Below are 15,437 nucleotides of genomic sequence, written 5' to 3'. Positions count from 1 at the left end.
TGGGTTATAAAACCAACTTATCATTGCTTAAACATAATATGTTCAATATTATAAATAGATTTGAGTTCTAGTGAAGTATAAAATGGATTGTATGCCTGATTTTAAATATTGTTCCTAGATTTTCAAGTGTCAACCTTGGGGATCATGGCTGCAGACAGATACAGTGGTGGTGATCTATTATAACTAGATAGGATTGAGTGGAGTCATTGGCCCAGGTGTAATAGACCAGTAGATAGCAAAAACGTAGACCGACTGTCTAGACTGTCCAGATTTATCACAGTGGATGACAAATGTGGTGCAAGGATAGACATTTTTGTCTAACTTTATGCAGTACCAACTATTGGTTGGCTTATTTTCAGAGAGACTTTCACGCCAGAATTGTGGCAAAATTGTGTATATTAGGCCATGCCCCCTTTCCTATGAAGTTTCGTTAATTACTTCTAAGCCCCACCCATTTTTTGAGTATGTTGAGAAAAGTGTAAAATCCCTGTTTGTGCAAATTGCACCAACTTGCACCACTTTTTAGATAGATTCTAGCTGCAGACACATTAGTAAATCTGAGCTATTGCCCATAGCAGGCAATACAATTGGCACTTTTATTTTAACTTGTTCACTTGTTTTATAAATTGACCCCACTGTATATAGGGCTGTGTACATACGGACATGTTGTGTTTGCATGGATTAATCTATTTGATGTGTAAATGTGCACTCTTATGTCCCATAGTCTAGAAATCTAGAAATACATTTCTTCATGCTTCTTGCAAACTCTTTTAAATTCCAGTCTTAGATTTCTGACAAGCCCGAATCTCCAGTTGTTGTTGTACATCCCTAAACCATCATTGATCCTTTACCATACTAGAGTAATGCTTGTGGATGCTTTGGAGTATCATATGGTGCTCTTCATTTACTTCCAAAGATCTAAAATTTCAAGGGAGTCTATCACCTCCAAAACAGGTTAAAAAAGTAACCATATTGCCAAATAGGTTAGGTTTTCTCGAAAAGTAGCGTTGCCTTTCTTGTGAAGAGCTTGTCATCTAATCCTTAGAAATGCTTTTTTTATGCACATAAGATATTTGGTGAACTGTGGTCGGGGCTGCTCCATTTGGTACACTATTGCTCTGCCAGTAACACCACCCAGGTCTTTACCCTCTTGTTTTATTAACAGTCCCTGAGATTTCAGAGCCACTAGCGATGACAAGCCAAGTGCACGCAACGGAGCAGTCCGGTCCATTGTACATCAAAAATCTTATTTGCATAAAAATAAAAATAAACATTTCTCAGGATTAGAGGACCGTTTTTTTACAAGAAATGTATAATCATGTTTCTGGGCACCTACCCTATATGGTGGTGCAGCATACTTGCTTTAAAATTCATTTTGGAGGTGACAGACTCCATGACATCAGTTAATAAATATCACACGTCAGATGACCTATTTGTGCATTCTAGTGCAATTTTCCAGTCTTGATTTGATGTTAGGAGTCCCATTATTCTTACTATTATATTTATATATTTGATGTTAGGATTCCCATTATTCTTACTATTACTGTTATACTTAGAGACTTTTTTCTATGTTTTTAACCCTAAAAACTTAGCAACAGTTCTTAACCAGTGATGGCCAGTTCACAGTGTTCGCCAACGAACACATGCGGGCTGCCATCTTTAGTAAGGTTAGACGCACCTGTTCGGCAATGCACAGGTAAGCCCTTACCTGTGCCTGTGACGTGAGCCGGCCTGAAATCAAATGCGGTCACCGGGAGAAGGCAGTTCAGAGAACAGCCAGATGAAGGCCCCCGGCGGCTGTTCTCGGAACTGCCTGCTCCCGGTGACCGCATTTGATTTCAGACCGACTCACGGCACAGGCACAGGTAAGGGCTTACCTGTGCATCGCTGGGCGGGTGCATCTAACCTTACTAAAGATGGCAGCCCGCATGTGTTCTTTGGTGATTCTGCATGGCCATCACTGTTCTTAACTAGATATTATTTAGGGTTGGTCTATGACCTATTTCCCATTAATAGCATCACTTTTTCTGTTGTTATTACATGACTATGTTTTTACCTTATAGGTTGTGGGCAATGAGAATCCTAAAATACTGCAACATGGCGCTTTCACTCAAGCGGTTCCATTTAAAGAGGAAAAATTCCACCGAAACGTAAGGTTGGTAGAAACATTGCTATTCACTTCATATTACTATTTTCATTGCAAATAATGTTAACTTTACCCTAAGTTCCAAAATATGAACTTTAGCTGCACTCTAATATTAGGATTTTGAATATACATAATGAATCCTGTGGAATCACTATTGGAATCACACCTTTTATGAACTGTTAAGAGAGCAGGGTAGCTCTCTGGGCACTCATTATTAGGGCTGTTTCACACTAGCGGATGCCTGCGTGACATCCGCTCCGTGTATGACAGCCAGGACCCGATGCGGACAGCAGAAGCACGGAGCAGTAACATGATCTCTTTACTACGAAATCACAGTGAGATAAAGTTGTCACTGTGATTTCGTAGTAAAGAGATCACAGAGAGGCAAGGAGCATCATCAATCATGTTAATGCTCCGTGCTTCTGCTGTCCGCATTGGGTCTTGGCTGTCATTCACGCAGCGGATGTCACGCACGGCATCCGCTCGTGTGAAACATCCCTTAGTCTGCTAGCAGAAAAAAGACCACTGTTAATGAACAGACACATGACAGCAGCCTAACCGACTGAAAAGAAAGCACTGAGATGAGGCTCGCTGTGTTGCTGCCCATTCACCTTATTGGATTCCTAATAATTGGAGATGAGTATATAAATTCTACACTGATCAAATTTATACGATTATCCCAAACGATTTTCATTTTGGAAAATCTAAAACTTTTGTGAATCACTCAAAATTCCGCCCACCATTTTACTGATCAGAAGATAGACAAGAAGTCATTGAGATGAAGGCACCTGTCACCAAAAAAAGATCATTTTTGGACTGTTTTTAATTTAAAAAAATATGACAGTGCAGTGTACTTTTAAACAGGCAGCTTATTACTATTAGCTCCCATAGTCATATATGTCACTGTGCCTTTAACATCATTAATGCTGTCTTGGATCATATCACAATTTTGAGCTATATTTAATGTATGTGTTAAGAAAAAAAGAAACAAAAGCAGAGTACACTACACTTTTCCATCCTGCAGAGTCCAGCAATAATGTATATGGTAATGTAGGGCATACATAGTAACATAGTAGCATATTTTTTAAGGCTGAAAAAAGACATTTGTACATTCAGTTCGGCCTGTTATCCTGCAAGTTGATCTCTGCAGAGAAAGGCAAAAAAGGTAGAAGCCAATTTCCCGACTCCATTCAGGAAATCAGAATAACTCCCTGGATGAATAACCCCTCTCTAGTAACTATAACCTGTAATATTATTACACTCCAGAAATTCCTCCAGGCTCCTCTTGTAAAAAAAAACAAAAAAAAAAAAACATAAAAATTCTAATCACCCCCTTTTTCCCAAAATAAAAAAAAAAGAACAAAAAAAAAAAAAAAAAGAAACATCATGGGTGTCGTGATATATATATATATATATATATATATATATATATTCCCCATACGGCAAAAAGGAAAAAAGCGTCCAAATGGTCAATTCGCTGTTTTTGGTTGCTTTTTTTTCTACAAAAAAATTAAATAAAAAAAAGTGATCAAAAAGTCATACACATCCCCGAAATGTATCAATGAAAAGTTCAGATCGCCCCCTGCAAAAAATTAGCCCCCATACAGCTCCATATACATAATTACAAAAAAGTTATAGAGGTTAAAATGGCTACAACAGATTTTTTTTTCCACTTTTTAATTTTTTTTTAAAACGCAAGAAAAACTATATATATAATTTATCACCAGATTCGTACTGACATGTAGAATAAAAGTAACCAGTCAGTTTTATCGCACATAGAACGTAAACAAAAACGTAAAAGTGCTTCCCACTACATAATATGCAATATTAAATGGTGGCATTGCGAAGTACAATTTGTCTCGCAAAAACAAAAGCCCTCATATGGCTATGTGAACAGACAAATAAAAAAGTTATGGCTCTGGGAAGGCAGGGAGCGCAAAACAAAAATGCAAAAAAATAAATAAAGGGGTAAAAAAATGAATTAGGATAATACAAACCTCATGGTTCTAGGTGGTTCTAAGTGAAGTGTGTCTGTCTATATTCAAAATATAACTATGTTAACACATAAGACAAAAACATGTCCCAGTCTAAAGAGCTTGAAATGGGTTGAATATAGTCCTATGATACCAAATTTTCAGGGCATACTGAACACTTTCTATTTCGACTAAATCGAATCTGAAGGCCAGTTAGATTGAAGCTGACCCAAAATTTGCTCAACCATAATGATAACAGACAAATATTAGAGAATTGCAGTTTATGATATTTACTAATATATCACATGTAAATGTGTACTTCTATATGTCATCTTAAAAGGTATTTTCAGGAAAACACATGGATGACCTATCCGTTTAATGAGCCTTTATTGTGTGAATGGGACAAGAAGTCTGTTGTGTTTTCTGCAGCTCCATGGCCCCTTCAGTGTGCATACAGACGCAGCATCTAACCAACATATGTTACTCTGTTACTATGTATATGCAGCTGTGGCTGGTAGTGCACTGGAGCTGTAGTGCCAGGCTTAGGCCTCTTTCACACGGGCATTCCGGATTTGCTCCGGATGTGTCGCGTGTGCATTGTGGGAAGTCTGCGTGAATAGGCACGCAATTGCAGTCAGTTTTGACTGCGATTGCATTCCGATGTTCAGTTTTTTCCGCGCGAGTGCAATGCATTTTGCATGCGCGTGAAAAAAACTGATTGTTATAGCCAGACCCGAACCCGGACTTCTTCACTGAAGAAGGTGTTCTATTAATTTTATTATTTTCCCTTATAACATGGTTATAAAGAAAAATAAAAGCATTCTGAATACAGAATGCTTACTAAAATGTGGATTGAGGGGTTAAAAATAAAACAATAATAACTCACCTCATCCAATTGATCACGCAGCTGGCATCGTCTTCTTTTTTCTTCTTTCAGGATCTGCAAAAGGACTTTTGATGACTTAGAAATCTTCTATCTTCATTCAGCAGGACCTGTCAAGTGTGATTACGTCATCAAAGGTCCATTTGCAGGTCCTGGAAGAAAAACAAAGAAGACGATGTCGACTGCGCGAACAAGAGGAGGAGGTGACTTAATTTCTTTTTTAACCCCTCAAGCCACATTTTAGTAAGCATTCTGTATTAAGAATGCTATTATTTTCCTTTATAACCATGTTATAAGGGAAAATAATACAGTAAATTGACTTTTATCAATTTGCTAACATCATCTCCTAGCGACCATGCGTGAAAATCGCATTGCATCCGCACTTGCTTGCGGATGCTATGCGATTTTCTCGCATCTTTATTCATTTCTATGGGGCCTGCGTTGGGTGAAAAACGCAGAATATAGAACATGCGATTTTCACACAACGCACAAGTGATGCGTGAAAATCACCGCTCATCTGAACAGCCTCATTGAAGTGAATGGGTCCGGATTCAGTGCGGGTGCAATGCGTTCACGTCACGCATTGCACCCACGCAGAATTCTCTCCCGTGTGAAAGGGGCCTTAAGTGCACACTGCTGCGCAGGTCCCTTTGAGGTCTGTCTCCTAGGAACACACATTTATATTTTTTGCTTAAGATAAGCCATCATTGTATTTCACCACATAAAAATTGAAACCTGTGGATATTATATTTGTAGTGTGTGATTAGCTTATGCTGCTCGTAGTTTAATTTGTGGGTATTTATGTCTGAGGGTCATCAAAACCAAGTTTTTCCTTTTTTTTTATTGTTTGTGTCTTGCTGTACTCAAAATGAACGCCTTTCTGTTCTGCTCGACATAGCCATGGTTATCACACAGCTTGTAATGACTTCAGTTTCCTTGGTGAAGTGTTTCAAAACAGCAGTTCATGTTTGCCAAGATTTCTTTTCTTCCAGTCAACATAAACCCAGTAATTACATGTACAAAGTTAGAAAAAGGAGGTAATAATAATAATATCGAAATAAATGTATTACAACAGAAATGCATAGTGTATTGTGTATGCAAGTGCTTTCAGCCAATTCTTTACGTTGGCCTTAAAAAGAATACAGCAATTTCAGAAGTCAGTTATTAGAACAATGCATGACTGTAAAGCATCCTGGCAGGTTATTGCAGGTTCTAAGATAACTATATGGGAATAGGGAGTACTGGGTGTAATAATTTCTGGATAATAAAACAAAGCACGTTTGAAATATTTAATCTGGAAACCCATTATCCTGAAATAGCCATGCAAGTAACTAAATAGCTGGCTGATAATGACATACTATACACCAAACAGAATATGGATACATGTTATTATATCCCATAGTCACAAAGGAGCTCTGCTTAATAATGTAACAAGGTACAGAATAAGAGAGACATACAGAAATAATGTGAGAACACAAGGACTGTGTTCCAAAAAGTTATTATATCCCCTCTCTTCTTGTAGTCCATTTGTTAAAACCAAGATATTGCAGAACTTATTGAAATATGACTATTACCATGAATAGGACAATAGTATCATGATTTGCATAGTTAATATGCAAAAAGAGACATAAGTCCAAGTTCAACCAAGGGATAAGTGGGGATGTGAATTTTAGAAAAGGGGAGTGAGACCCATGCCTTTACACATTTTCATAAGCAGTAATGTTATTTAATTTTAAGAATTCATCTAAACCTTGTTTAAAACTGTCCACTGTTGCTGTTATGCCCACCTTCTGAGGTAGACTATCACTCAGATTCAGTGTTCTTACAGAACAGAAGCCTTGACACCTCTGGAGACTGGACTGTTTCTTCTCCAGACTGAGGAAGGGCCCCTTTTTTGTGGGGATTTTGCATGGAACAGCTTTTCACCATATTTTTTTGTATGGCCTATTTATATGTTTGTATAGTTACATAGTCAATACGGTTGAAAAAAGACATAAGTCCATCAAGTTCAAACAAGGTATAGGTGGGGAAGCGAATTTTAGAAAACGGGTAATGAGACCCAGATTTCTACAACTTTTCCTAAGCATTAATGTAATTTACTTTTAACAATTTATCTAAGCCCTTTTTTTTTTAAACTGCTCACTGTTCCTACTATCACAACATCCTGAGGTAGACTATTCAACAGATTCACAGTTCTTACAGTAAAGAATCCTGGACAGCTCTGGAGACTGAAATTTTTCTTCTCCAGGTGTAGGCAGTGCCCTTTTGTGTTTTGAGGGGATTTTACTTGAAACAGCTTTACGCCATTTTTTTTGTCCATTTATATATTTGCATAGGTTAATCATGTCCTGTCTTAGACATCTATTCTCAAGACTAAATACATTTAATTCTTGTAATATTTTTTCATAACTTAGACCCTCCATGCCCCTTATCAATTTATTCACGCTCCTTTGTACTTTTTCCAGTTCTAGGGCATCCTTTCTATGAACTGGTGCCCAAAACTGAACTGCATTATTCCAGATGAGGCTGCACCGAAGCTTTGTAAAGTGGGACTATTACATCCCTGTCCTCGGGTCCATGCCTTGTTTAATAAATGACAATATCCTGGTAGCCTTAGAAACTGCTGATTGACATTGCATGCCGTTATTTAATCTATGATCTACAAGTACACCCAAATCCTCCCCTACAAGTAACTCGCAAAGTGTTACATCCCCTAGGACATATGATGCAGGTAGATTATTACTAACAAAATGCATAACTTTAAATGTATCCACATTGAACCTCATTTGCTAAGTTGATGCCCAATCACTCATATTGTCCAAGTCAGTTTGTAGTTTTTATAGACATCTTCCATAGACTGCACAGTACTACACAGCTTAGTGTCATCTGCAAAAATAGAAACAGTTCTATTAATCCCACCCTCGATATAATTAATAAATAAATTAAATAATATGGGACTCAGGACTGAATCTTCGGGTACACACCTGGGACCCTTCAGGATAGAAAGCATTGACCATAAATCTCTGCACACAGTCCCTCAGCCAGTTTTCTATCCAATTGCAAACTATACTGTCTAGGCCTATAAACCTTATTTTATCTATTAAACGTCTCATGCCTTTGCAAAAACCAACACTACATTGACAGCCACCCCTCTGTCAGGCTCCTACTCACCTCCTCATAAAAGCAAATCAGGTTAGTATGACAGCTTCTGTCCTCAGTAAACCCATGCTAGTTATCGCTTATTATATTATTAACAGTCACATACTTCTGTGTCTAGTCCCTTAAGAGTCCTTCAAATATGTTTCCCACAACAGAAGGTAATCTTACTGATAATAATTCACCTATGAGGTACCTAGAGACCGTTTTGAATATAGGCACTCCATTTTCATTGCACCAATTACTTGGCACTGTACTCATAAAATTATGAACAGGGGCACAGCCATATTCTGAACTGAGTTCTTTAATAATTCTTGGGTGTAATCCATCTGGACCTGGAGCCTTGTTCACATTTACCTTATTTACCTTAGCTTGGACCATATGTAAAGTTAGACAATTGTGTAAATTACTGGATATACTAGCACCACAGCCCTGGTACCACCAATATCAACTCCTTTCTCTTCATTTGTATATATACAGCTAAAAAAAAACATTTAATAGCTGAGCCTTTTCCTGATCTTCAGTGAACATCCACCCTTTACCATTATTTAGAAGACAATACCTACAATAAGCTTATGTATGCCCAGATCATTCGAAGTCCAAAAGATCATACAGTATCAAAAAAGTCTTAATTTCAAATCACAGTTAATACAGAGTGAAAAACATTCATAGAAGTCCACATTGCAAGGTAAATTACATAAAAGAGGGACCACTGGAACAAGGCTAGCGATGAGGCACTATATGTCTAAACAGGCCAGCGCCATAGTGGCATATTAGTACATATGTAACAATAATATACTTTGTACTTCTCTATTAAATTCCTGCCATACCAGTGTCCCTCACTTACCCAATCAGTCAGGGGAAGTGAAGGGCAGTGAGATGGTTGCTAATGTTGATTGCAAATATTCTAATCGCAAATTTTTATCGCGAATATCGCCACTTCGAGAATTTGCGAAGATGTAGAATATAGTGCTATATCTTCGTAATCCCGAATATTCTAGATTATTTCTTTATCAGTTACCTTCCTTCTTGCTTGTGGGCCAATAAGTCCCCAGCAGCCATTTTCCGCAGTTTTTTTGCAATTCTGAGAGAGAGAGCAGTGTCATTGCTATGCTCTCTGCTTTCATCTGGATCCTATTCCTTGTCCAATTACATTAGATAGTTATTTAGCTTTTATGCAAAAAATTCACTAAATATCGTGAAAACTAATATTGCCTATGCCGCTCATCACTACTGGTTGCATCTATATACCTTCACAAATTAGGAGAATCTGTAAATCCCCTAGGCAGTTGATCCAAGTGCTGAGCATAGCCAAATATGGCGGACGCCATAATCATAAGGTGCCTTGCACTATCCCGCCAACTATCTCATCCCACTCCAACACATGACCACCCGGCTTGTATTGCCAAACAAAAGTCACATTCAGTATCGTGATACTTCCAACGCCAAGTAAATATCTATAGATGAATAAGGTGCCAGCAATAAACATGTATTTTGCGTTTATTATGCGCATGTTCGCATGGAAATACAAATAATATCAAACATGGCGTCGCCCGATCACATGATCACCATGACGTCACCCGGTCACGTGATCGCAGAAAGATTATCAAATGGCAAATTTCTAAATGCAAGTCCCGGTGCCCAGAAACTGTCAGAGACAGTAAATACTGAAAAATATTATGATGAACAGAAGGCTACTGCAAAGCCATAGTCTCACATCCATATATCACGTGACTAAGTCACATAATCGCTGTGTCCTTCAATATATATACACACAAAGGATAATAGGCAACCGGTCCGCAATTGGTTATTTAGGAGATCTGTTTGTTAATATTCATTCATATATTTAAAGAAGTTTTGGGGATTTGTTTTGCTCCCTTTGGCCACCTGTCGTTCATTTTGCATTTTTGCTGATTTTATCTGTTTTTTTACAGATTTTATTAAGCAAATTGTAAATTTCAAAGGCTACAGCTAACTATTCAAATTTTGTATTTTTAAATGCTCTTTTTAGTAATTTATTGCCCTTTTTACAGTAGCTATAAACCATGTAATACTTGTTTCCTTCAGGATAATATTTTGCAGTGTAATCATCCAATGTGGATTTCAAGCTCTCCCATTTATCCTCTGTACTAGGGCTCATGCACATGACCGCATGCCCTCCGAGACATACGGTCTGTGAGCGGGCTATATATCCCGAAGCGGAATACATCGTGCTCACAGGAGCGCACAGCATCATAGGTTACTATGATGCTGTGCGCATCGGGCCGCCCGCGGGACTATTGTCCTGCACTTATATAATCTTATGAGTGCAGGACAATAGTCTCGCAGGTGGCCCGATGCGCACAGCATCATAGTAACCTATGATGCTGTGTGCTCCCGTGCGCACGATGTATGCTGCTCCGGGACATATGGCCCGCTCACGGACCGTATATCTCGGAGGGCATGCGGTCATGTGCATGAGCCCTAATACAGAGGATAAATTGGAGAGCTTGAAATCCACATTGGATGATTACACTGCAAAATATTATCCTGTAGGTAACAAGTATTACATGGCTTAAAGCTACTGTAAAAAGGGCAATAAATTACAAAAAAGAGCATGGACCGTATGTCTCGGAGGGCATATGGTCGTCTGAATGAGCCTTTATTATGTGATAATAGCTGGTTCTAGTCCATGTCCTGATTCCTTAAATGCTGTCCTCAAGCCAGGGACATTGACCTTTTTAATACAAAGTGTTTGCCCTCCCAGCCAGAGTTTGCTTATATAGTTCGGGGGAATATAATTATACTGTGGTCACTCATACCAAGCATTACATGAACAGTAACATTTCCAACAAGCTCTGCATTGTTAGAAATTACTTGATCCAACAAAGCATCGCACCTAGTGTGATTTTCTACCAACCTGCTCACGAAGGGGTCCTGCAGCAAGTTGAAGAATTTTCTTCCCTTTGCAGTTGAGCTTGAACCATGACTCCAGTCAATATCTGGGAAGTTAAAATCTGGCATCATGACTAGGGATGAGCGAACTCGAACTGTATAGTTCGGGTTCGTACCGAATTTTGGGGTGTCCGTGACACGGACCCGAACCCGGACATTTTCGTAAAAGTCCGGGTTCGGGTTCGGTGTTCGTCGCTTTCTTCGCGCTTTTGTGACGCTTTCTTGGCGCTTTTTGAAAGGCTGCAAAGCAGCCAATCAACAAGCGTCATACTACTTGCCCCAAGAGGCCATCACAGCCATGCCTACTATTGGCATGGCTGTGATTGGCCAGAGCACCATGTGACCCAGCCTCTATTTAAGCTGGAGTCACATAGCGCCGCCCGTCACTCTGCTCTGATTAGCGTAGGGAGAGGTTGCGGCTGCGACAGTAGGGCGAGATTAGGCAGATTAACTCCTCCAAAGGACTTGATTAACTGATCGATCTGCAGCTGTGGATCATTGAGCTGCTGATCCTCAATTGCTCACTGTTTTTAGGCTGCCCAGACCGTTTGTCAGTCACATTTTTCTGGGGTGATCGGCGGCCATTTTGTGTCTTGTGGTGCGCCAGCACAAGCTGCGACCAAGTGCATTTAACCCTCAATGGTGTGGTTGTTTTTTGGCTAAAGCCTACATCAGGGTGAAGCTGTCACACCAAGTGCATTTAACCAGCAATAGTCTGTTCATTTTTTGGCCATATACAAAATCAGGGGCAAGCTGCGCCTGTCACCAAGTGCATTTAACCCTCAATGGTGTGGTTGTTTTTTGGCTAAAGCCTACATCAGGGTGAAGCTGTCACACCAAGTGCATTTAACCAGCAATAGTCTGTTCATTTTTTGGCCATATACAAAATCAGGGGCAAGCTGCGCCTGTCACCAAGTGCATTTAACCCTCAATGGTGTGGTTGTTTTTTGGCTAAAGCCTACATCAGGGTGAAGCTGTCACACCAAGTGCATTTAACCAGCAATAGTCTGTTTATTTTTTGGCCATATCCCAGTCTAATTCTGTCACTAAATCCATACCGGTCACCCAGCGCCTAAATACTAGGCCTCAAATTTATATCCCGCTAAATCTGTCCTTAGTGCTGTAGCTGGGCGAGTTATTTAGTGTCCGTTCAAGCACATTTCTTGTTCTGGGTTGAAATACAATTCCCAATTTAGCAATTTCATAATTTAGTGGTTTCTGCTATATCAGAGCTATTTGAAATCTATCCCTAAAAGGGTATATAATATTCAAGGTGCACATTGGGTCATTCAGAATAACTTCACACACACCCGCTACTGTGTATTTCCAAGTCTAATTCTGGCACTAAACCCATACCTGTCACCCAGCGCCTAAATACTAGGCCTCAAATTTATATCCCGCTAAATCTGTCCTTAGTGCTGTAGCTGGGCGAGTTATTTAGTGTCCGTTCAAGCACATTTCTTGTTCTGGGTTGAAATACAATTCCCAATTTAGCAATTTCATAATTTAGTGGTTTCTGCTATATCAGAGCTATTTGAAATCTATCCCTAAAAGGGTATATAATATTCAAGGTGCACATTGGGTCATTCAGAATAACTTCACACACACCCGCTACTGTGTATTTCCAAGTCTAATTCTGGCACTAAACCCATACCTGTCACCCAGCGCCTAAATACTAGGCCTCAAATTTATATCCCGCTAAATCTGTCCTTAGTGCTGTAGCTGGGCGAGTTATTTAGTGTCCGTTCAAGCACATTTCTTGTTCTGGGTTGAAATACAATTCCCAATTTAGCAATTTCATAATTTAGTGGTTTCTGCTATATCAGAGCTATTTGAAATCTATCCCTAAAAGGGTATATAATATTCAAGGTGCACATTGGGTCATTCAGAATAACTTCACACACACCCGCTACTGTGTATTTCCAAGTCTAATTCTGGCACTAAACCCATACCTGTCACCCAGCGCCTAAATACTAGGCCTCAAATTTATATCCCGCTAAATCTGTCCTTAGTGCTGTAGCTGGGCGAGTTATTTAGTGTCCGTTCAAGCACATTTCTTGTTCTGGGTTGAAATACAATTCCCAATTTAGCAATTTCATAATTTAGTGGTTTCTGCTATATCAGAGCTATTTGAAATCTATCCCTAAAAGGGTATATAATATTCAAGGTGCACATTGGGTCATTCAGAATAACTTCACACACACACGCTTCTGTGCATTTCCAAGTCTAATTCTGTCACTAAATCCATACCGGTCACCCAGCGCCTAAATACTAGGCCTCAAATTTATATCCCGCTGAATTTGAATACAATACATTGGGCCAAATAATATATTTGTTGTTGTGGTGAACCATAACAATGAGAAAAACATCTAGTAAGGGACGCGGACGTGGACATGGTCGTGGACATGGTCGGACATGGTGGGTGACGTGAAGCCTCATTCTCTGCTATGACATGCAGACTGATTCTCTGCTGTCATGAAGCCAGATTGTCTGTTACGGGACCTCTCTGCTCTGCCTGTGTGCTAGGCCTAAATATATGCCAATGGACTGTTGCAGTGGTGGGTGACGTGAAGCCTCATTCTCTGCTATGACATGCAGACTGATTCTCTGCTGACATGAAGCCAGATCGTCTGTTACGGGACCTCTCTGCTCTGCCTGTGTGCTAGGCCTAAATATATGCCAATGGACTGTTGCAGTGGTGGGTGACGTGAAGCCTCATTCTCTGCTATGACATGCAGACTGATTCTCTGCTGACATGAAGCCAGATTGTCTGTTACGGGACCTCTCTGCTCTGCCTGTGTGCTAGGCCTAAATATATGCCAATGGACTGTTGCAGTGGTGGGTGACGTGAAGCCTCATTCTCTGCTATGACATGCAGACTGATTCTCTGCTGACATGAAGCCAGATTGTCTGTTACGGGACCTCTCTCCTCTGCCTGTGTGCTAGGCCTAAATATATGCCAATGGACTGTTGCAGTGGTGGCTGACGTGAAGCCTCATTCTCTGCTATGACATGCAGACTAATTCTCTGCTGACATGAAGCCAGATTGTCTGTTACGGGACCTCTCTCCTCTGCCTGGGTGCTGGGCCTAAATTTATGACAATGGACTGTTGCAGTGGTGGCTGACGTGAAGCCTGATTCTCTGCTATGACATGCAGACTGATTCTCTGCTGACATGAAGCCAGATCCTCTGTTACGGGACCTCTCTCCTCTGCCTGGGTGCTGGGCCTAAATTTATGACAATGGACTGTTGCAGTGGTGGCTGACGTGAAGCCTGATTCTCTGCTATGACATGCAGACTGATTCTCTGCTGACATGAAGCCAGATCCTCTGTTACGGGACCTCTCTCCTCTGCCTGGGTGCTGGGCCTAAATTTATGACAATGGACTGTTGCAGTGGTGGCTGACGTGAAGCCTGATTCTCTGCTATGACATGCAGACTGATTCTCTGCTGACATGAAGCCAGATCCTCTGTTACGGGACCTCTCTCCTCTGCCTGGGTGCTGGGCCTAAATTTATGAAAATGGACTCTTACAGTGGTGGGTGACGTGAAGCCTGATTCTCTGCTATGACATGAAGACTGATTCTCTGCTGACATGAAGCCAGATTGTCTGTTACGGGACCTCTCTCCTCTGCCTGGGTGCCGGGGCCTAAATATCTGAGAATGGACTGTTCCAGTGGTGGGTGACGGGAAGCCAGATTCTCTGCTATGGAACCTCTCTCCAATTGATTTTGGTTAATTTTTATTTATTTAATTTTTATTTTAATTAATTTCCCTATCCACATTTGTTTGCAGGGGATTTACCTACATGTTGCTGCCTTTTGCAGCCCTCTAGCCCTTTCCTGGGCTGTTTTACAGCCGTTTTAGTGCCGAAAAGTTCGGGTCCCCATTGACTTCAATGGGGTTCGGGTTCGGGACGAAGTTCGGATCGGGTTCGGATACCGAACCCGAACATTTCCGGGATGTTCGGCCGAACTTCTCGAACCCGAACATCCAGGTGTTCGCTCAACTCTAATCATGACCACTTAATTCTTCTCTATTATGTTAGGGGTTTATAGCGTACACCAAGCATTAATTTTTTTACAGTTTATTTCCCTTTGTATTTCCATCCACAAGGTGTTAACATTCTCACCCACCATTCCCTCTTTCACACCCGCCCTCATATAACTCCTCACATTCAGGAACATGCCACTGCCTTTTCTATTGGCCCTGTCGTTCCTAAGGGTACTTTAACACTAGCATTTTTGTTTTCCGGTATTGAGTTCCGTCACAGGAGCTCAATACTGGAAACAATATTGATCAGTTTTACCCAAATGCATTCTGAATGAAGAGCATTCCGTTCAGG

At 40.4% G+C, this 15,437-nt stretch overlaps 1 pseudogene; it reads left to right on the top strand.

Annotated features, from left to right (window-relative positions):
* The first annotated feature begins 1,916 nt into the window (after positions 1-1,916).
* The window catches only part of LOC122925882, a 2,558,103-nt pseudogene continuing 2,544,582 nt past the window's right edge, over positions 1,917-15,437 (top strand).

This window comes from Bufo gargarizans, chromosome 2 (genome assembly GCF_014858855.1).
Source record: "Bufo gargarizans isolate SCDJY-AF-19 chromosome 2, ASM1485885v1, whole genome shotgun sequence".
Lineage (NCBI taxonomy): Eukaryota > Metazoa > Chordata > Amphibia > Anura > Bufonidae > Bufo > Bufo gargarizans.
The sequence above is the reverse complement of the archived record's forward strand: the minus strand, read 5'-3'. Positions and strand labels throughout refer to the sequence as shown.